At 49.3% G+C, this 20,611-nt stretch overlaps 1 protein-coding gene across 2 annotated transcripts in view; it reads right to left on the bottom strand.

Annotated features, from left to right (window-relative positions):
• The window catches only part of SYT12 (synaptotagmin 12), a 65,404-nt gene extending 59,176 nt beyond the window's left edge, over positions 1-6,228 (bottom strand). For both annotated transcript variants that reach the window (XM_054026962.1, XM_054026963.1), the window contains exon 1: positions 6,020-6,228. The gene's annotated coding sequence lies outside the window, so the exon portion shown is untranslated. The remainder of the gene's footprint in view (positions 1-6,019) is intronic.
• Between the last annotated feature and the right edge of the window lie 14,383 nt (positions 6,229-20,611).

Genomic DNA, 20,611 nt, shown 5'->3' with positions numbered 1-20,611 from the left:
CCTATTGACTGTTCAATACGGACAGACCTGTTTTTGACTTGCAGAAACCATGGTTATTATTCAAGTGTGGTACAAACTCCTAATAAAGGCTCTGGGAAGAGAGGGCCAGATTCTCAACTGTTGTAAATCAAGTCAATGGAGCTATGATGATTTTCAGTTCACTCTAAGAGCTGTGGGTGTATTTGAACTGTGTGTGTATATACAACATTTGACCAAGGAAAGAAATCCGCAGAGCTCCACAGAGCACAGCAGGACAGGTCAGCACTAGCTTACTGGGAAGTATATTTGGTTGTTACATGGCAGTGGTGTACTTGTCCCCTGAATGATCATTATGCCAGGACATACCCACAATGATTTCCAAGATAACAGAGAAGGAAAGAGGCAGGAGTTTCAGCATGTGGATGAGTGGCTAGGCAATGGACAATTCAATGGTAGTCAATGTGCTGGTCTGTTAGTTCTCAATTGATTGGAGCTTTCTATTGATTTCAAATTTAGTGGGGATGGCTCCTGGACTAAAATAGCATGAAAGTGATTAAATCAGGCCAGTCTGAGATGCAATGTAACAGCAGAACCGAAGGAAATTGAGAGCTGGAGAAGAAATTACGAAAGGACAGCCCACTTCAGAATCCTTCCCCTCTGAGCACTTGCTGCTGGGAAGGCCCATTGTCAGAGGCCTCACAGGGCGACTCTGCTTTGGCACCATTGACAGCTTTCACTCCCCCGATGGAGAATGTCCAACCTGACCCAGTCTGCTTGATCAGAACCTTCTGAACAAAACCAGGCAAAACTCAGTGGCTTATTGGTTTTGAACCTGAACCCAGGGTGGGAAACACATGCAAATCTAACCTAATCGATCCAGCTTCCACAACCCCTTGTGAGCCAAAACTACCAAGCTCCAGCCAGCTCTGGAACTTCTGCTACCCTCTAGGGGCTGCAGCAAATGAAGACTGTATCAGCCTTAATATTTCTGTTCCTAACTGGGATTCTCCATTAGCTGAGGTGGTGGAGGCCTGGGCTTTTGGAGCAGGAGAGTCTAGATTCTAGCCCAGCTGATGACAATGACCTCTGTGAGAACATAGCATTGTTACAAAGCCTTGGAACGAAACAGGAGGGAGAGTCACAGGCCAGAAGCTAGGTGCAGCAACAGGGCAGGGTGTGAGACCATGGGCTGGACTAGCAAGGGGACTGTAAGTCAGGACAGAAGTGCATTGGCAGAGTTGGGTGGTGCACCCCATGCCCAGCACTACTTACCCACTCTTTTCACATGCACTAAATTCACTCCCAAATTTTCAAAGAAACAGGACTACTTGCAGGAGACTTTGCCTAGAACAGCACATACCCGAAATCCCTGCCTTTCAGAGCAACAGAATAGTGCCCACATTGTTCCGCGGGTATGGATTTCCAATGAGCAAACCACGGCCATTCTGGATGTATCACACCAAGTCATTCTGTCAGAGCGAGTCACGGAGATCCACCTGCGAGGGCAACACTTTTCCAGTGCTCTCTATGGGAATAGCCAAACACCTACTGGATAATGACACTGAGTGGTAAGAACTCCCAGTGAGAGGTATCTTTTTCGTGTTGCTCTGGAAAGTGTTGTACAGTCTATTATGTTACTGCCTTAGTAGCACAGGACAGCCAGAAAGGCAGCTGAGATACCAATTTTCTTTAGAGTGATTGTTAGTATTAAAATTATATCCCCATTGTGCTGTACAAACACAGAGTGAGAGAGAGTCCCTGTGCCAAAGAGCTCACAGTAATATAACTGTGATGTTACTAAATCTCCGGAAATACCTGGCGTCCTCACTGCCTGGCATGCAAGAGGCAATAACTCACCTATGGAGTCCAGAGGACAGGTGGCACTGAGCCGGGGGTTGGCTGATTCAGGGGCATTCAGGTCCTACCTGAAACTTCAGCCACAAGAGGAATGGCACCTTTCCTGAGGGGCATCCTGCTTTCAAAAATGCTGGTTCAGTCCCACACACCAGTGAGCTCTCAGGCTCCTGGCAGAGACTGAAGGGCTGAGATGCCACAGCCAAGGCTGCTCCTTGGCTGGAAGCACTGGAAGGAATCTCATGAGACAGCCTCTTCTCAGGAGATTTCCAGCCCGGATTTGAGGACCCACGGGACTTGAATATATAGCTGCTAAAAGCAAAGGGGAGCTCCCACCTCATTCTGCTCCCTGGACTGGCTGAGCAGTGCTCCCCCACAGCACCCCCCTCCTCTCCCTGTGAGAGGCAGGGGGTACCCGGAAGCAACCAGACTCTCACCTGTATGTCCCTTCACCCCAGTAAAGGGGGTTCTGCCTGCCTGAGGGGGGAGGGGACCACTTGTCTATCCACTCTCCTTAAAGAGTCCTGCAATGGGCCGCAGATACAGATCAGCAATAACTTCATCTCGTCCTTCCCTCCATCTCCCCCCATCAACACCGCATGCTCCCCCCATTGTCCACCCCCACCCTCCTATTCTGGGCAGGCCATTCGATGCCCAAACACTACCCCAGTCTTGCATTCATAGTCCCAGCAGCTGCCCAGCTCACCCCCCGCAGCCAGTGCCACTGACTGGGATCCACACTCCAGATCTTCGCATGATGTTCTAGATACAGATGCTTTCCCTGTAGCACAGTCCTGCTTTCACCAGCTCTCCCCTCTCTATTTCATCCTATACCTCAATTGCTGTTAAAAGTCAAGAGAGCAAATGAAAGCAGCAGAACTGGCTAAAGGAGGACTTCCCCATAAGGGAGTATCTGCAAGCTAGCACGTATTTCATGGCTGTACCCTATATTTGTGTACCACTTTCCTGAAAGCACTTCCCACATGATTCCTTGAGGAGGCCTTCCTGCAGCCCAGCCCATCACTATCCCCATTTCACTTATGGGGAAACCGAGGCACAGACCAGTCAAGTGACTTGCCCAAGTCACCCAGCGGATCAGTGTCAGAGCCAGGTACCCTAACATCCTAATCTCCTGCCATAACCACTAGGCAACCACCCCCTTATACAACAGGAATTCCCTCTGGCCAGCAGCCAAAGTCACTGCTTCCCCTGTCTTCCTCTTTGATACGAGTTCAGCCCTTTGAGTTTCTCCTTCCCAGCTCAGCTCCCCTCCCTGCAAGGCAGTCACAGCCCCATTTCCACACAGCAAATTCGGTCTGAAACTCAGCACTACGGTTTCACTGCAGGATCAACTAGGAAAGAGAAGCCAGGCTGGGGGGAGCAAAAAGCCTGCGTTAGATTTTCTTGTGGGCTTATGGTAGCATAAGACAGGCCTTGAGTCTCAGATGAGGCCCCAGCTGTGGAGGGTTTGCTGAGCGGGGAAGCTTTGCTATACAAAGTGCTCGCAATGTGGATTGGGTGGGGGACACTGAAGCCAGGATGGTGGGGGACACACCAATTCAATTGCCTCCGTAGTCTAGGTTCCCCCAGTGCAAAGCCCCAACTGCAGATTAAAGGTGCCCTGCCCCCCAGCAGAAACCACCTGCCCACACGTGGGGTGAAACGTCCCCGGTGCCTGGGGCAGCTGAAACTAGTGAACGTGCTGAAACTAGTGAACGTGGCTGACGTGCATTCGGAAGGGGGAAGAGGAGGAGACAGAACAGATGAATGGCAAGTGCCCAAGTGTGGAAGGGCTTTGTGAAGGGAGAGTGATCTGGTGCAGGGTTCATGTCACAGCTGTCCCTCCTTGACACTGAGCATCAAACTGGTGGCCAGAAGCAGTGCTTAATTTATAATGAAAGAGGTGCTGGGGCTCAAGCAATTTTTTTTACTTTCATAAGTGATGTGGAAACCCAAACTAAGCACTGGCTGGAAGTGCACAGGCAAGCACCCCCGGAGGATAGTCCAGCTGTTAACCAGTTCACTAGCCCTACTGTGAGCAACGAGGGGATATTTCCCACTGCCAAAATGGCATTTTCTTGCCCAAATTCCCTAGGGCAAACACCTATCACTAGAAGCTACCCCCATATTTTCCTTAGTGGTTCACACCAAAATCTGCATCCAACATGCATGCAAACAAGAAGGCAGTTTCAAGAGTTCCCTCGTGCACGGTGCCCAGGGTTCCATGCATGCAAAGCAGGACTTGCCCCGTGGTGGGATGCAAACACACCAGAGAAGTTAAATGCAGCAGTGTCTGGGAGAGCAGTGTGGAGGTGTTAACAGGAGAAGCTGTGGAATAATTTATCTGGGGAGATTTAGGATTTTCCCTCCTTCAAAAATGGAACCCTGAGAGACAAGAGCCAATCAGGTTCAAGAGAAGCCCAGAGGGCTTCTCACAGCTGCACAAGGACTGAAATTCTTACAAAGGAGCAGCCAGCCCTCCTCCAGGAATTTCTGAGCTTGCAGCCATTCCCAAGAGATTCCAAGCCAGTCACATGCCATCACGGTGCAGGCTGGCCTCTTTCATTAGAAAGTCTCTGAAAAATGGATCTGCATTTTCCCCAGCTTCTGCAGGTTGACGGGGCAGTAAAAGGGAGATAATGTGACCTCTCTGCAAGACCCAGCCTGCACAGTTCTAGCAGCACCTGTTAGTTACATACTGAAACCCCTTTAATTTAGAACACATTGAAACACAGCACATTCAGAGGGCCAAATCTCAGCCCTGATCCAGCCCCTTCATGAGGCTTTGGCAGCTTACAGGGGGCATAAAGTCTGTTTACCTGACCTCCTGGGCAGTGTAGATCTGATTTATCTCCACCTCTTTGTGGCTACCCCAGCTGGTGGACCAGCCCCTTGAGGGTCATTGTAACCAGAGGCAATTTACTGCAGCCTCAAGGCTATTCTAAACTGTGACAGACAACCTGCCCCCAGACAGCCCAGAGGACGGGGATAAATGTGGTGTGAAGCCACCTTTGTCCCCAACTCTCCCCCAGCTGACAAACCACCCCTAAGATATTCAATGTTTCTGAATAGGGAAGGAAGTCATCTCTCCTAGCAGTGTTTCTACAGTACCCACCACCAGGGACCCTGGATTCCCACACAGGGATGTGGTAATCCACTAGCCATTCAGCATTTCATAGAATCAGAATATCAGGGTTGGAGGGGACCTCAGGAGGTCATCTAGTCCAACCCCCTGCTCAAAGCAGGACCAATCACCAGACAGATTTTTATCCCAGTTCCCTAAATGGCCCCTCAAGGATTGAACTCACAACCCTGGGTTTAGCAGGCCAATGCTCAGACCACTGAGCTATCCCCCCCCCCCCTCACAACACGGGGTTCACACAGGAAACTGGAGCACTCGGCTCTCCCCCGGGGAAGAAGTTCTAAGCAATGCAACTATGAAGGCAAGTATCTAAACCCCTGACCCGCGTTCAACCAGGGAGCGCCTCGCTGGAGCGAGCACTGCTCCTCCTCCTCCTCCTCCTCCCCGGAGATCCAGCGTCCCAGCAACCCGCTAACTCGGGGGTGCACTGACACACCGCACCCGCAGCCCCGTCCCCGAGCCCCACAACATACATCCCGATCCACGCTGGGGTGGGCAACTGCGAGGGGAGCCCCCGCGTGGCCATGGGGCAGCCTGGCCAAAATGCCTCCCTGGGCCACGGGCCGGAGCTGAAACTTCGCAGGAGGCTGAACCGCCGGGGGAAGCGGGGGCTCTGGCTAGTCATGCCCGGCCCTGGGGCTGCAGGGACTCCCCGCCCACACACACGCCGGGGCAGCCAGTGGCTGCTGGGCAAGGGACCGCACCTGCCTCGGCGCGGTGCACGCAGCGCGCTGGGGCCGGAGGGGGCGGGCGCTGCACCGACCCCGGGAGCTGCCCTCCCGCCGCAGCCGCCCTGGGCAGCTCCTTGCACCGTCCCCGGCTACTCGCCCGTGGACGCTTAGGGTCTCCACAACGCCCCGCTCACCTCTCTGCATGAGGCGTCCTGGGGAGCCCGCCCCGTGGGAGGGCCCCAGCCAACCCCCCCGCACCGAACCAGTCCGCCAGCCAGAGCCGGGAAGCGGGCACCGGCTGGGCCAGCAAACCCCGCGGCGGGGGCCGCAGGGAGAAGCCCGCGTGCAGCGCTGCTCGGATGCCGCCGCTTACCTCGCCCGGACTCTGGTGCAGCGCGGACCGCCTGCAAACTCCGCAGCTGGGCTCGGGCGCCTCACGGAGCCAACCCCCGCGGCCTGGGCAGCCGCCAGCCCCACGGCATCCTCCGCCGCCCCCTGCCAGAGGAGCGGACTGCGTTTGTCCAGAAGCTCGGCGCGCCCCCTGCTCCGTCCACATACACGCGCGCCGCTCTGCTGCTGAGCCTCGGCGCCGCTCCGTGTGTGGCGGTGCCAGCCCTGCGCTCCTCCCCGCCCACCCCCGGACTGCAGGGTCCCACCCCCGCGTGCCCGGCGGGATCCCAGCCCCCAGGGCTCACAAGGGAGGGGAGGCAGCGCGAGCCTCCTGTGCCGTCCCTGCAGTCACCCGCTCCGCTGCGAGCCCGGCCTGGGGAGAGCAGTGCTGGGGCATCCTGGCTGCGTCTACGTGTGTCCCCCCAACTCCATGCGGGGCTGGGCATGAAAGCCCCTGCTCTGGCTCTTTTGCAAAGCTATGGGGGGCAGGAGCTGACCTGGGCATGCCCCTAGCTCAGGCAGGCTGGGCATGGCTCCCTCATCCTTATAAATCCACATGTGAACCCAGAGCTGGGCAGGCAGCCCTGGAAGATGAAGGATTCTTAAGTCATAGAACAGGTGTGACCCAATGCAGGCTTCCTTCCCATGCTGCCCACCCCAGCACAGCTCCCCTTACCCTGGAGGGGTCACCCCTGGGGCAACAAGATAGTTCAGCCTCTATATGGCTTGGCTTACCCAAGGCTTGGCCTTTTTCAGCTGAGGAGATGCTAACTGCTCAGGCACCAACTGATGCTGCTGGGTCTTTGCAAGCTGGAGACACTGACTAGGAACACCAGGGTGCAGTTCTGTGGTACAGGCTGGCGAGCAGAATGTCTTTCAGTCACTAGTGATCTGTGCCAAGTTAGACCCACTGGCCTAGCCAGGGGGAGCTCTATTGTCCAGGCTCAGTCACTCTCCAGCCTCTCTCTAATGGCTGGACACTGTTACTCAGGCAAAGCCCTCTAGCCATTGCCACCATCTATGGAATATAAAGTCAAAATACAAAATATAAGAACAGCAGGGCTGGGTCAGACCAATCCTCCATTTAGCCTAGTATCCTGTCTTCCAACAGAGGCCAGTGCCAGATGCTTCAGAGGGAATGAACAGAACAGAATCCATTCCCCGTTGTCCGTGGCCAGCTTTGTCAGTCAGAGATTTAGGAACACCCAGAGCATGGGGTTGCATCTCTGACCATCTTGGCTAATAGCCACTGACAGACCTATCCTCTGTGAACGTATCTAATTCTTTGTTAAATCCAGTTATACTTTTGGCCTTCACAATATCCCCTGACAACAAATTCCACAGGTTGACTGTGTGTTGTGTGAAGAAGTACTTCCTTATCTTTGTTTTAAACCTGCTCCATATTAATTTCATGACCCCTCATTCTTGTGTTAGGTGAAGGGGTAATAATATTTCCTTATTCATTTCAAATCACCATTCATTATTTTATAGACCTCTATTATATCCCCCTTTGGTCATCTCTTTTCTAAGCTGAACAGTGCCAGTTTTTTGCCTCACCTCATATGGAAGTTGTCATAACTATAAAGGGAAGGGTAACAACCCTCCTGTATACAATACTATAAAATCCCTCCTGGCCAGAGACACCAAAAATCCTTTTACCTGTAAAGGGTTAAGAAGCTCAGGTAACCTGGCTGCACCTGACCCAAAGGACCAATAAGGGGACAAGATACTTTCAAATCTTGGGGGGGAAGGCTTTTGTTTGTGCTCTTTGTTTTGGTGGTGTTCGCTCTTGGGACTAAGAGGGACCGGACATCAATCCATACTCTCCAAATCTTTCTGAACAAGTCTCTCACATTTCAAACTTATAAGTAATAGCCAGGCGAGGCGTATTAGTTTATCTTTGTTTTTCTCAACTTGTGAATGTTCCCTTTGCTAGAGGGAGGTATCGCTGTTGTGCTGTAACTTTGAAACTAAGGCTAGAGGGGGTTCCTCTGGCCCTGGGCTCTTTGAATCTGATTACCCTGTAAAGTTATTTTCCATCCTGATTTTACAGAGATGATTTTTACCTTTTCTTTTTAATAAAATCCTTCTTTTAAGAACCTGACTAGTTTTTCCATTGTCCAAAGACCCAGGGGTTTGGGTCTTTGATCACTTTGTAACCAATTGGTTAGGATATTATTCTCAAGCCTCCCCAGGAAAGGGGGTGTAAGGGCTTGGAGGGATATTTGGGGGAAAGAGGAAGTCCAAGTGGTCCTTTTCCTATTTCTTGTTAAATCACTTGGTGGTGGCAGTGTACCAGGTTTTAACCTAAGCTGGTAGAAATAAGCTTAGGGGGGCTTTCATGCCGGTCCCCACATCTGTAACCTAGAGTTCAGAGTAGGTAAGGAACCCTGACAGAAGTTGTTCTATACCCCCTAATCATTTTGGTTGCCCTTCTGTATACTCTTTCCAATTCTAATATATATTTTTGAAATGAGGGTGACCAGCACTGCATGCACTATTCAAGGTGTGGGCATAGCACTGATTAATATAGTGGCATTATGATATTTTCTGTGTTATCTATCCCATTCCTAATGGTTCCTAATGTTCGGTTAGCTTTTCTGACTGCACTGCACATTAAGCAGATGTTTTCAGAGAGCTATCCACAATGACTCAGAGATCTTTCTTGAGTGGCAACAGCTAATTTAGACCTCATCGTTTGGTATGTATAATTTGGGATTATGTTTTCCATTGTTCATTACTTCACACTTACCAAGATAAAATTTCATCTGCCATATTGTTGCCCAGTCACCCAGTTTAGTGAGAACTTTTTGTAACTCTTTACAGTCAGCTTTGGACTTAACTATCTTGAGTAGTTTTGTATTGTCTGCAAATTTTGCCACCTCACTGATTACCCCTTTTTCCAGATCATTTATGAATATGTTGAGCAGAACTGGTCGCAGTACAGAGCCTTGTTGGACCCCACTATTTATGTATAAGAACATAAGAACGGCTGTACCAGGTCAGACCAAAGGTTCATCTAGCCCAGTATCCTGTCTACCAACAGTGGCCTATGCCAGGTGCCCCAGAGGGAGTGGACCTAACAGGCAATGATTAAGTGATCTCTCTCCTGCCATCCATCTCCATCCTCTGACAAACAGAGGCTAGGGACACCATTCCTTACCCATCCTGGCTAATAGCCATTAATGGACTTAACCTCCATGAATTTATCCAGTTCTCTTTTATCTCTCTCCACTGTGAAAACTGTTTATTCCTATCCTTTGTTTCCTATCTTTTAACCAGTTATTGATGCATGAGAGAACCTTCCCTCTTATCTCATGACTGCTTACTTTGCTTAAGAGCCTTTGGTATGGGACCTTGTCAATTTCATCATGGTTGGTGTGAAGTAATGAAGAGTGGAAAACATAATCCCAACTATACATACAAAATTGTCCACATGCTTGTTGACCCCCTCAAAGAATTCTAGATTGGGGAGGGATTATTTCCCTTTACAAAAGCCATGTTGACTCTTCTTCAACATATCATGTTCACCTGTGTGTCTGATAAATCAGTTCTTTACTCTAGTTTCCATCAATTCAGCTAGTGGTACTGAAGTTAGGTTTACCAGCCTGTAATTGCCAGTATCGCCTCTGGAGCCTTTTTTAAAAATCAGTGTTTATATTAGCTACACTCCAGTCATCTGGTACAGAGGCTGATTTAAGCCCTAGGTTACATACCACAGTTGGTAGTTCTGCAATTTCATATTTGAGTTCCTTCAGAACTCTGGGGTGAATGCCATCTGGTCCTGGTGTCTTATTACTGTTTAATTTATCAGTTTGTTCCAAAACCTCCTTTACTGACACCTAAATCTGAGGAACTGTCGCAGACTGATCACACAAAAAGAATGACTCAAGTAGGGAATCTCCCTCACATCCTCTGCAGTGAAGACCAATGCAAAGAATTAATTGAGCTTCTCTGTAACAGCCTTGTCTTCCTTGAGTGCTCCTTTAGCATCCTGATCATCCAGTTACCCCAGTGATTTTTTTGGAAGGCTTCCTGCTTCTGATGTACTTAAAAAAATTGCTGTTAGCTTGTGTGTCTTTTGCTAGCTGCTCTTCAAATCATTTTTTGGCCCTTTTTATACTTTTGCATTTGACTTGCCAGAGTTCATGCTCGTTTCTATTTTCCTGAGCAGGATTTGACTTCCAATTTTTAAAGGATGCCTTTTTGCCTCTAAGTGCCTCTTTTAAGCTGCTGTTTAGCCATGATGGCATTTTTGGTCCTTTCCCCCCCTCTATTTGGGAGATATATAGTTTGAGCCTCTGTTATGGTGGTTTTAAATAGTTTCCATGTCGTTTGCAGGCATTTTACCCTTGTGGCTGTTTCTTTTAATTTCCATTTAACTAGCTTCCACATTTTGTGTAGTGACTCACCGAAGGTCACCCAGGGCATCTGTGGCAAAGCAGGGATTTGAACCCAGGACTCCCAAATCCTAAATTAGTGGCTGGACCATCCCTCCTCCTAGATCTGGGTCCAAACTGCTGCTCTGCCCCATTGCTACTGAAAACCATATAAAGAAGTACATTCCCAAGACTTCCGTCCCCTTGCTTACACAACGCCCATTATTTCACCCAATTCCTTCCTTGCTGATAAGGAAGGCCTGTAAAGTTTACTCATAGTCTTAAACCTGCACTGAAATGATTTCTAACTTGGATAAAGTATGTGGGGAAACAAATACCGCAATTAGAACAAAGGCTCTTGAAGCTCTATACATCCAAGATTCAGACTTGGCATGGAGCTAACCCAGAGGCACAATGCCGCAGCCTAATCAATGTTGTCATCACTGTTCAGTGGCAAACTGCTCCCACAGCGAAAACCCAGCCCTCTCTCTCCTCTCCCATCCTCTACGTTAGAGCTGGTCAAGTTCTCTGCAGTGAATCTGAAGCACTGAGTCTTTGGGCTGGTCCCCACTTAGTCCGGACTAAGGACTAAGGTACGCAAATTCAGCTACGTTAATAACGTAGCTGAATTCGAAGTACCTTAGTCCGAACTTACCGCGGTCCAGACGCGGCCGGAAGTCTCCCCCCGTCGACGCCGCGTACTCCTCTCGGCGAGCTGGAGTACCGGCGCCAACTGTGAGCACTTCCGGGATCGATTTATCGCGTCTTAACCAGACGCGATAAATCGATCCCAGAACATCGATGGCGTGCCGCCGGACCAGCCGGTAAGTGAAGACTAGGCCCTTTTTTCTGTTCCCATGGTACCCACCGAGGTTGGATTTTTTAAAATTGTATTTTATTTTTACTAATTTGTTCACTATTCTTAAAGGCTGGGAAAACCCCATTTCAGCCAATGGTTTATCTGCCAGCTGAGTGTTGGCTCTTTGTGCCCTGAGCCTGGTCACATGGGATTGTTTGTGATACCTGCTTGGATGACCTTCATGAAACAGGAGGTGCACCCTTTTTTGTCTGCAATCCATTCACAGTGGGCTTGTTATCATTGGACGACTTTACTAACAATGAAGAGCATTTCAAGACTGCCCCAGGGGCACTTCCCTCTCAAAGATATACCCACATCCATAGTCCCAAAGGTTTTGCTTGCTGTGAATATTCTTGGGAACAAAAACTCTCCTGGTGTCTGCTGCAAAGCTCACTGAAGCCAAGAGGAGTCTTGCCATTGACTGGGATGGGCTTTGCAGTAGGTCCTCTTTGTTTACACAGAAGTGGGGCTGCAAGTCCCAGCAAAAAGAAGCTACAGGTTTTATTCACTAGAACAGGTTCTCAAACTGTGGTCCGTGGACAACCAGTGGTCTGCAGGCTACATTCAGGTGGTCTGCAGATAGTTCCCTCTAAGGTGCGTGCCTGCGCGACGGCACACAAGAGAATGAAGGGCCACCCACCTAATTAGTGGAGCCACGCTGGAGAAGAGGCACACGTAAGATGAGGTGGTAGCCTTGGGGAGAATAGGGGGTAGGTGGGCGGTGGCAGCAGGGTGAGAAGAGGGGGGTGGGAGGAATTTGGGATGTGCAGGGCTGCAGCGGCCAGAGAAAGAGGCGACTTCCCCAGCTCCAGGGCTGCGGCTGCCGGGGACAGACAGCCCTCCTTCCCAGCCCCAGCTCAGGGACTGCTGCGGTGGGAGAGAGAGGGAAAGACACCCCCCTCCTTCTCAACCCAAGCTCGGGGGCTGCTATGGCAGGGGAGAGAGGGCACATCCATTGCCTTAGAAAGGTAAGACTGATGATATTAAAATATGAGTAGTGTGCTTTTATTTGTAGAACATATAGCGCTTTTATCCAAAGCACTTTACAATAGTTAGCTAACAGTACAAACAACATTTGGAAAGATCATTAAGTGGTCCGCTGAGAGCCTCAGCAATTTTCAAACGGTCCATGAAAAAAAGTGTTTGAGAATCACAGCCCTAGAACATTCGTGAATAGCTCTTTTTCCTTGATTCTGCATTTGTCTGGCTCTATCTCAAGGACTTTTCTCACTCCCTTGCCCCAGGCCTAATACAGCTGACCCTTATGACACCATTGGACCATGTTGAACCACCTTCAGGCCCAGCCACAACAATACGGTTGAACAACAACAAAAAGACACTTTCCCTGTACTTAGCATGTTGCATCAATGAATTCTGGCCATTTTATACATCTAGCACTGGTCACTGTTGGAGACAGGATACTAGATGGACCATTGGTCTCTCATTCTCTGACTGAAAGGGGGCAAAATTTTCAGCTGAGGAGTGCTAAGTGTTGGTAACATTTTAGAGTTCTGTAACAACACCACACAGCTACAGCACACATCATCTTCCCGCCAGGGCCCGCAAATAACTTTATTAGCAATAGCCCTGGATAGCAGAAGGAAAAACTGAGGTACAGAAAACTTAAGCAACTCATCCAAGGCCACAGAGAAAGTCAGGAAAATAGCCTTCAGCAAGGAGAAGAGTCTGTGTGTTCCAGCCAATGTTGATCCGGTTCCATCCGGGCCATGAGGGTCTGAAAATCATAGTTCATTCATGGTGAGTAACTTGGTGAAGGGGTGGACCTAGGGTTTAATCCAAACCCCACTGGAATCAATGGGAGTCTTGCAATGTAGCTCGTAGCCTCAGCAGCTCTTCCAGTACTCTCAGCCCAGCCTGTGTGGCACAGAGCACTCAGGGGGGCTCTGGACCAATACTTCAGGATTATGGAATTCATGTTTCCTGTTTTTTTTTTTAAGTAGGAAATTCCATCCAAAAGCCACTTGATGGGAAGATTAAAGGTTGCCACGTTAAGGACCCAAAAGCCAGGAAATGACAATGTTCAGGTTTGCCCACTATAATAAAAGTGGCTTTTGGCCACTACTGGCCCCTATAACTTTAGCATGGCCATGAGACCCAGGCACATGAAAAGTGCAAGTATCTTGCTAAACGCAGAGATCAAAGAATACAGAGAGGTCTCCTACCTGTATGTGTCTTTTGCTGCTTATGCCATGACTGTGTGTCGTGCAGAGTATCACTGCTACTAGTAGTCATACACTACAGACCTGCAGTGGCACTGTGATGGCAAATCTATCACAGCTGTGTCTAATCCCCTTCCATGCCCAGCTTCCTCCAACTCTTGGAATTTGGCTTCTATTTTCCTGACTAATCAAACTGCCCAGGATGAGAAGCTTCATCTCTCCTACCGATTCCTCTTAAAACATCCCAAGGAAACGAAACCAAATGATCATCTAATTGAAAGGCAGCACTCCCTGCACCACCCCCATGGTAGTGCTTCTGGCACCGGATCTAATCTTGGGCCAATAGAAGATACAGCCTCTCCCAGCACAGAAGAAATCATTACGTTTCAGAGCAATGTTCCTCCGGGCACAAGAGCTCCATGGAAATAGCATGCAAGCTCTCACTTTGGCAGCACTTTCAAATCCTCTCAAGAGCAGAATGGGTCTGGAATTGGCAAGCTGAAGGGCCCGACTCTTTGGGTGCCTCACACGTGTGCGAACACTAGTGCCAGTGCAGCATTCAGCTGCTTCCAGCCAGAGAGCACCCTCTCCAAGCTCCTCCCACAGCCAGCCAGCTTGGTGCCAACTCTCACTGCTAACCCATAGACTCCCCTGGCCCATCTAGCTCCCACCTGCCTCTTGTCCCCAGTAGCTTCTTCTGCTCTGTCACCAACCGTTACCCTAGAGCTTTTCCCTTTGGCTCCCCATCTCTCCCTTAGTACTCCCTGATCAGTTACAAGGCAGTGTAGCCTTGGGGACAGAGCCCTAGACTGCGCTGTAGAAAACCCAGGTTCTATTCCATGCTTTGCTGCTAGGTGACCTGGGGTAAGTCCCTGCTCTGTACCTGTTTTCCCATCTGGAAAATGTCAAGCGCTAGATCTTCTGATGAACAGTGCTATACAAGAACGAGATATTATTATTACTCCAGCCAGGCTGCACATCCTCAACTCTTGCTGGGTGGGTAGGGGTAACACCCTGAGCCACCCACCAGTTCCTATCGTCTCCTCTCTCACCTGTTGCTGACAGCACAGTAGCTTTACTTTTTTGATCATTTAGTGGAGGGCTGGTCTATACTCAGTTGTGCTTGTTTCACTAATGGTGTGATTTAAAATTGCTTTAGTTAAACCAGTGCAAAAGGCTGCGTGGATCCTCTGAAACGGCTACAAACCCAGCTACTGTCAACTTAGCTTAAGCTGATTCAGCTGCAGAAAGCTGGAGGGCCTGGAGGACAGGGGGTGGATCACTTATGTTAAGTTGCCTGGTTCTGTTCATGCCCTCTGAGGCCTCTGGCACTGGCCACTGTCAGAGACAGGACACTGGACTAGATGCAGCATAGGTCTGACCCACTATAGCCATTCTTACTCTCTTATGATTAGAAACAGATTTAAGTGCAGCTGAAATAAGCCCCTCTGTCAGTTTCACTGGGGGCTGGTTGAAGTGTGGGAATCGTTTCCCATCATTATCTCCAAGTGACACAAAATGCTGCATTTCATTTGAATTTTTCCTTGCAGCGTTTTCCTGTTTTTCAACAGAATCAATCAAAAGATCATTTTGAGCAGATTCAAACAGAAACAATTTAATTTCCCTCAGATCAAAGGGAAAGGAAATGAACATTTTTACTGTGTTCCCCCCAAAACACGAGTCACCTCAAAGGTGTGCTGGAGAAGCTTTAATGCTGCCCCACTACGTGCTCACGGGGTGACACACACATGCCAAGGACACACTCAGTACTATAGGGAGTGCAAGACACTGAATGGCATAGCCAGGTCAATCAAATTTGGGCCTCTTGAAGAACCACCCAGTTGGCAGCGAAATCTACGATTCACTCCATGGCCTTCTCCCAACTTCTCCTGCCAGGGTGTTTCTGAGGTTCCTGTGTTCAGTTATCCAGAGCAGGGGAGACAGTGTCCAGAACCGGTGTGCCTGTCTGCAAAGGGAGTTAAGAGAATGGGGCAGTGGGGGTGGGGTGGGGGAATTCTGCTCTATGCACCAACCAGGATTCCCATTTACAGTCGCCAATAAAGGAGGATCATGAGGGGTAGCAGCCAGTCAAATGGGGACATGCTGATTTCCCAGGGGGCCCAAGTTATTACTTCCACATGGTTCTCAGGCCATATGAGCTGCCCCATCTGACAGGCTACATGGCACTGGAGCAGGAACAGTAAACATCACCCTGCCGATTGACTGTCCATGACTGTTGGATCTGGGGACTCCTGCAGCCACAGGTTTAGCAGCATTGGCTGTTTGTTGGTCTTATTTTCCCAACCCCTTCTGCCTATACAGCCAGCTTGCCTCTGCGCCATGTGCCCAGCTGTACTATCCTGGCAGGGAAGGAAAAATCACAACCGATACGGTGCTGGGGGTGGGGAAACTGCCCCTCAGAATATTTGGTCTGGGCATTTCAAACTGTGTGTGCTACACCATCACATTCCCCAGCTTGGCGTGGTGGGGAGTGGGGGGCTCAGACTAGTCTACAGCAGAAAGCACATTGGATTAGATTGTCTCTGGTAGACATTTGCCTCCCCATTCACAATCACTCAGCCCCACCTCGCATCCCAGCTGCAATTGCATAACATCCCTGCAGCAAACACCGCAGCTAGCAGTGCAGCACCGAGAGCAGCCCCTGGGCTGCTTTTAGGATTTTTGGCCAGGATTGCAAGATATTCTACCACCAATTTCCACACCCTGCCAAGGCCAAGCCACCCGTGCACTCAGCAGGCACCAGAGCAGCCTCTAGAGGTCAGAGGGCACAATTGCAGCCTCTCCAGGGCTGGATGGAGAAGGATGCCTCCCCCCCCCCATCATCACCACTCCAAGTGTGTGTGTGGGGGGGCAGGGCCAGGGCTACAGGGAGCCCTGTATGTGCCTCTAGACCAGCAGTTCTCAAACTGGGGGTTGGGACCCCAAAGTGGGTCATGACCCTGTTTTAATGGGGTCACCAGGGCTGCTGTTAAACTTGCTGGGGCTTGGGGCCGAAGCCAGACCCCAACGCTCAGGGTTGGTTGGCGTGGCTCCAATAACTGGCCTCCTGCCTGGGGCTGAAGCCCTTGAGCTTCAGCTTTACCCCCCCACACCCCCACCTGGGCCTGCGGCTGCAGGGTTCAGGCAGGCTTAGGCTTCAGTCCCCCCTCCCGGGGTCATGTAGTAATTTTTGTTGTCAGAAGAGGGTCGCAGTGCTGTAGTTTGAAACCCCTGCACTAGGCCTTAGTGTGCTTTAGTCCAGTTTTGGGCATGATGCCTGTGTGACCAGAAAGAGATGTCTAAGGAGTTCTAGGATTCTCTACCACTATTTCTCTGCTGCTTTCCCCTAACTTGCTCATTCCCTGAGAGATTCAGAGGGAGCCCCAGGGAGACTTTGTCAATCCACCCTCCCCATTATAGGAGTTATGGGCAGCCAGTTAGGGGAGAGGGTACAGAAATGATACTACGTGACCAATCACAACCAATCCCCTCCACCCCCCAATCACACTTAGCTTCACATAGTCACAGCAAACACTTTGCAACCAATTCATGGCGGGGGGGGGGGGGGGGGAGGGGTGTGTGTGGAATTCAGAGAAGTGTATCTAATAAGTGGAAGGGAATCACAATATGCTCAAGGACATTGCACAGGCAGGAGGCTAAATTCACCTAATAAATTAGTTGTAGCAATTTATCCTCTCCATTCTCCTAACAGAGCCTGGCTTCAGGACAGATTTTAAGCTCTGGATTTCAGCAGATCCCAGGCCATGCTCTAAATAAATGAAGCTCCCTAGGACCTACAGGCTAGCTCATGGGCCAGACTCTGCAGCCTGTGGACCTGGTCTCATTATGTACAACTGATTCAAAACCTAATTTGTATAATGAACAGATCTTACACTAGTGCTTTTGAATTTACACTTACTGAAAAGGGTCCTTTACTGTGCTACTCAGAGCCTCCTCACTCCTGTTACACTAGCACCCTCGTGTGGCTAAGAGCACTGATCTACAGCCACAGCTGGACCCATTTTCACTGCTTCAAGCTGGTTGCATAGCCTCTATGCAACATATTTTTAGTAGCCTCTTAGAAAAGTTACTCCTAAAAATAGCATTTCTAACAACTGCTCCTCTCCTGATAGTATCCTGAATTTGTATTATTGTAATATCCAGGAGCCCCAGATGTTTATTTGGATTATTGTAATTCCTAGGTGCCCTCGTCACAGACCAGGACCCCACCGTACTGTACAGACACAGAACCAAAGGTATCACTGAAGAGTGTCTCTTAAAAAAAAACAACAACTGTCGTTGCATAAGTATGGGGAAACGGTGTTTCTTAGTAAGGCCCGCTCTACACCCAAAGTTGCACTGGTTTAATGAAAGGTTTTATTTTAAAGGGAGTTGGTTAAATTGGAGCACTGTGTAGACACTGCTCTAGGGAGTTTGAACCTGGTTTATAGCAGTTTACCTTGTGTGAGTACATTCACAGATACAAGTTAAATCAATAGAATAGATTTAAACTGATACAAAGGCGGTTGCCCTAGTTTAAAGCAGTTTAGGGAGGCAGTGTTTCCTAGTGGATAGAGCACTTGGCTGGAATTCAGGTGACCAGAATTCTCCTCTTGGCTTAGCCTGTTGGGTGACCTTGGGCAAGGCACTTCTCTCCCTTTATCTCAGTTTCCCCATCTGTAAAATGAGGATAATGATGCTGAAAAATCACTGAAATCGACTGCTGAGGAAGACTATAAAAGCTAGGGATTATAAAACAGACTGGGTTTAGGCAAGGCCTTACATAACCATGATGATGAAGCTTCAGGTTGATACCAGAACTAAGTAAAATATTTAATGGAAAAAGTAACAGATGAGCACAGGAGACCTGACAACATCTGGAAAGAGGTTTGGGTGCTGACGAAGATGGCCCGATTACTAATGCTACCTCCGAGCTCTGACGTAGCGCTTTTCACCCATAGCTCCCAAAGCACTTGACAAGGGGAATTAAGCTGCATGCCTTATTTTAATGGACAGTTGGTGCCAGCCCAGAGCATTTTAGAAAGAAACTTAAACCCTCAGTATTATGTACAACACTACAAAACCCCTCACCCCCGACAGACAACCTCAAGCAGCCCATCTAAACACCAGCTGATGTTTGATTTCCTGTGGTTTTAATTAAATTTGGGCACTACAGTACCAGAGTTGATTTTTAGGTCACTTATTGTCTTGCAGACGGCCTTGCGTGACAGAAATGTCAACTCTGTTATTCAGCCTATAACATAATTGCCAATCCGCCCGGCAAGCCTCTCCTTGTAATGCATCCAGAGGATGTCACTAGTTAATTAAACTAATCATCTGATAGCTGCTCAGTGGCCTGGGTGAAGTGATCTGGGTGACCTCAGTTCAATTCCCAGTGGACAGATATATCAAATACCCCATCCACTGCTACTGGCACCCTGGTTAGCAATCTCACACTACAGAGAATTAGCTTCCCCCCAAAAGGTGGCCACTTTGTGGGGGGAGGGGGAATATTGCACAGATGGTTCCTTTGGTGCACCTGTTCTTTGGCTACTTAGGCAGCTTCAGGCTCCTAGGCTGTCAGTTCAGTTCCTTTCCTCAACACTCAGATCTCAGGAGAAACAAACAAGAAAGGAAACCACACTATGAGTCTGGGCATGTTTGTTTAAGGGCGTGGACTAGAGCTTGTAGGAGCCCAGAGCCCATTCTCAATATACAATGAGAACTGCTGAATGCTGAACAGTTTTGAAGATCTGGGCCCATTGGAGGTGTTGAGCACTTGAAAAATTGGCAGATATAGGATCCAGCCAGCAGGCATGTGCACCAAAATATCTACCTTGGCCCTGCTACTTCAGAGGAAATGCTGGGGCTAGCACTGGGAAAAGCAAGCCTGTTATTCAATAGTAGATCACAGGAATGACAACTCTTATACAAAACAGAACGGGACTCTCTAAAGAGAAGCTGCACAGGCCTAAGGATACAAGGGAAGGAGTTCTGTGTTTAGGGCTAGGGAACCACAGCAACGCCTGGGAACGGGAAGGGGAAGAATCACAGCTGGACTGGATGTAGGCAGCATATCTGCACTCTGGCCCTGATGACTCAGAGCCCTGTTTGATCTCTCCCCTGCATGTTCCAGCTGCAGTAGTACAGCCAGCAGCCTCCTTGCACTCTGAGGAGTCACCTTTGCTCTTTAAACGGACAAAGGGAAAACCGTTGAATGACTGAATGCATCCCTTCCTGCCCTATTACCTTCAATCCACTCTCACCAGTCAAGCAGGTTGGAGTGAGAGACTGAGTGGAAACTGAGCACAGGTCTCCCCCAGGCAACCCTCTCTCTTTTAGGAGGGGAGGAAGAAGTTTCTTACCAGAATTAATCCTTGTTTACTCACCTCCTCTAAAGTCGTGGAGGGGAGGGTGTATTGTACAGGTATAACACTTCCAAGATCTTCACACTGAATCCACCCTGCCCCTCTGGAAGCTCATTCCTAGCCCGCTTCTCCTTGACCTATTAAGTAGGGAGCAGATTTGAAAGCTCAAACTGGAGCTGAGTGGATTGCACCTTGGAGAATGTGCACGGAGGCCAAACTGAAAGGGGTAGGGTGAAGATAGAATTTTGAGAAGTGCACTCTCTTGTAGTTGCCTTCCCTCTTCCTAGATGTCCTCAGCATCTTACAAGATACAACGTTCTAGGACCACTCTAATGGCTAAGAGCAAAAATAAGCCACACACTTGTATCTAAATGGCAACCCTTTGGAATCCTGCCGTTAGTGGTTACAGCTAAGACAGGGCATCTGTTCTCAATGGCAACTGACTTTGTCTCTTGACACCTTACTTTACCTCACTCTTAAGGGGGTGGGAGGCAGATGGATTACTTAGCAAGACCTCTGTGAGAGAGGAGTGATGAAATCTTTGAATAAAAGGTACTACAAGTGCAAGCTCTTTCCTCCACTTCCTCCCCACAGCATAGGAGTGGGGTTGCTGGTACCTTCTCGTATGACCTTGTCTAGATCCATGGTGAAAGGCAATTTCTTTACCTCCCCTTACTATGTAGCCAGGGATGATCACTCATCTGGATGCAGCATGACGCACTGTAGACAGGCTTAGGGAATAAACCAAAAGCTTCAGACACAAGCACGCCTCCTGGGCTGAAATTAACC

Source organism: Malaclemys terrapin, chromosome 4 (assembly GCF_027887155.1).
Source record: "Malaclemys terrapin pileata isolate rMalTer1 chromosome 4, rMalTer1.hap1, whole genome shotgun sequence".
Lineage (NCBI taxonomy): Eukaryota > Metazoa > Chordata > Testudines > Emydidae > Malaclemys > Malaclemys terrapin.
The sequence above is the reverse complement of the archived record's forward strand: the minus strand, read 5'-3'. Positions and strand labels throughout refer to the sequence as shown.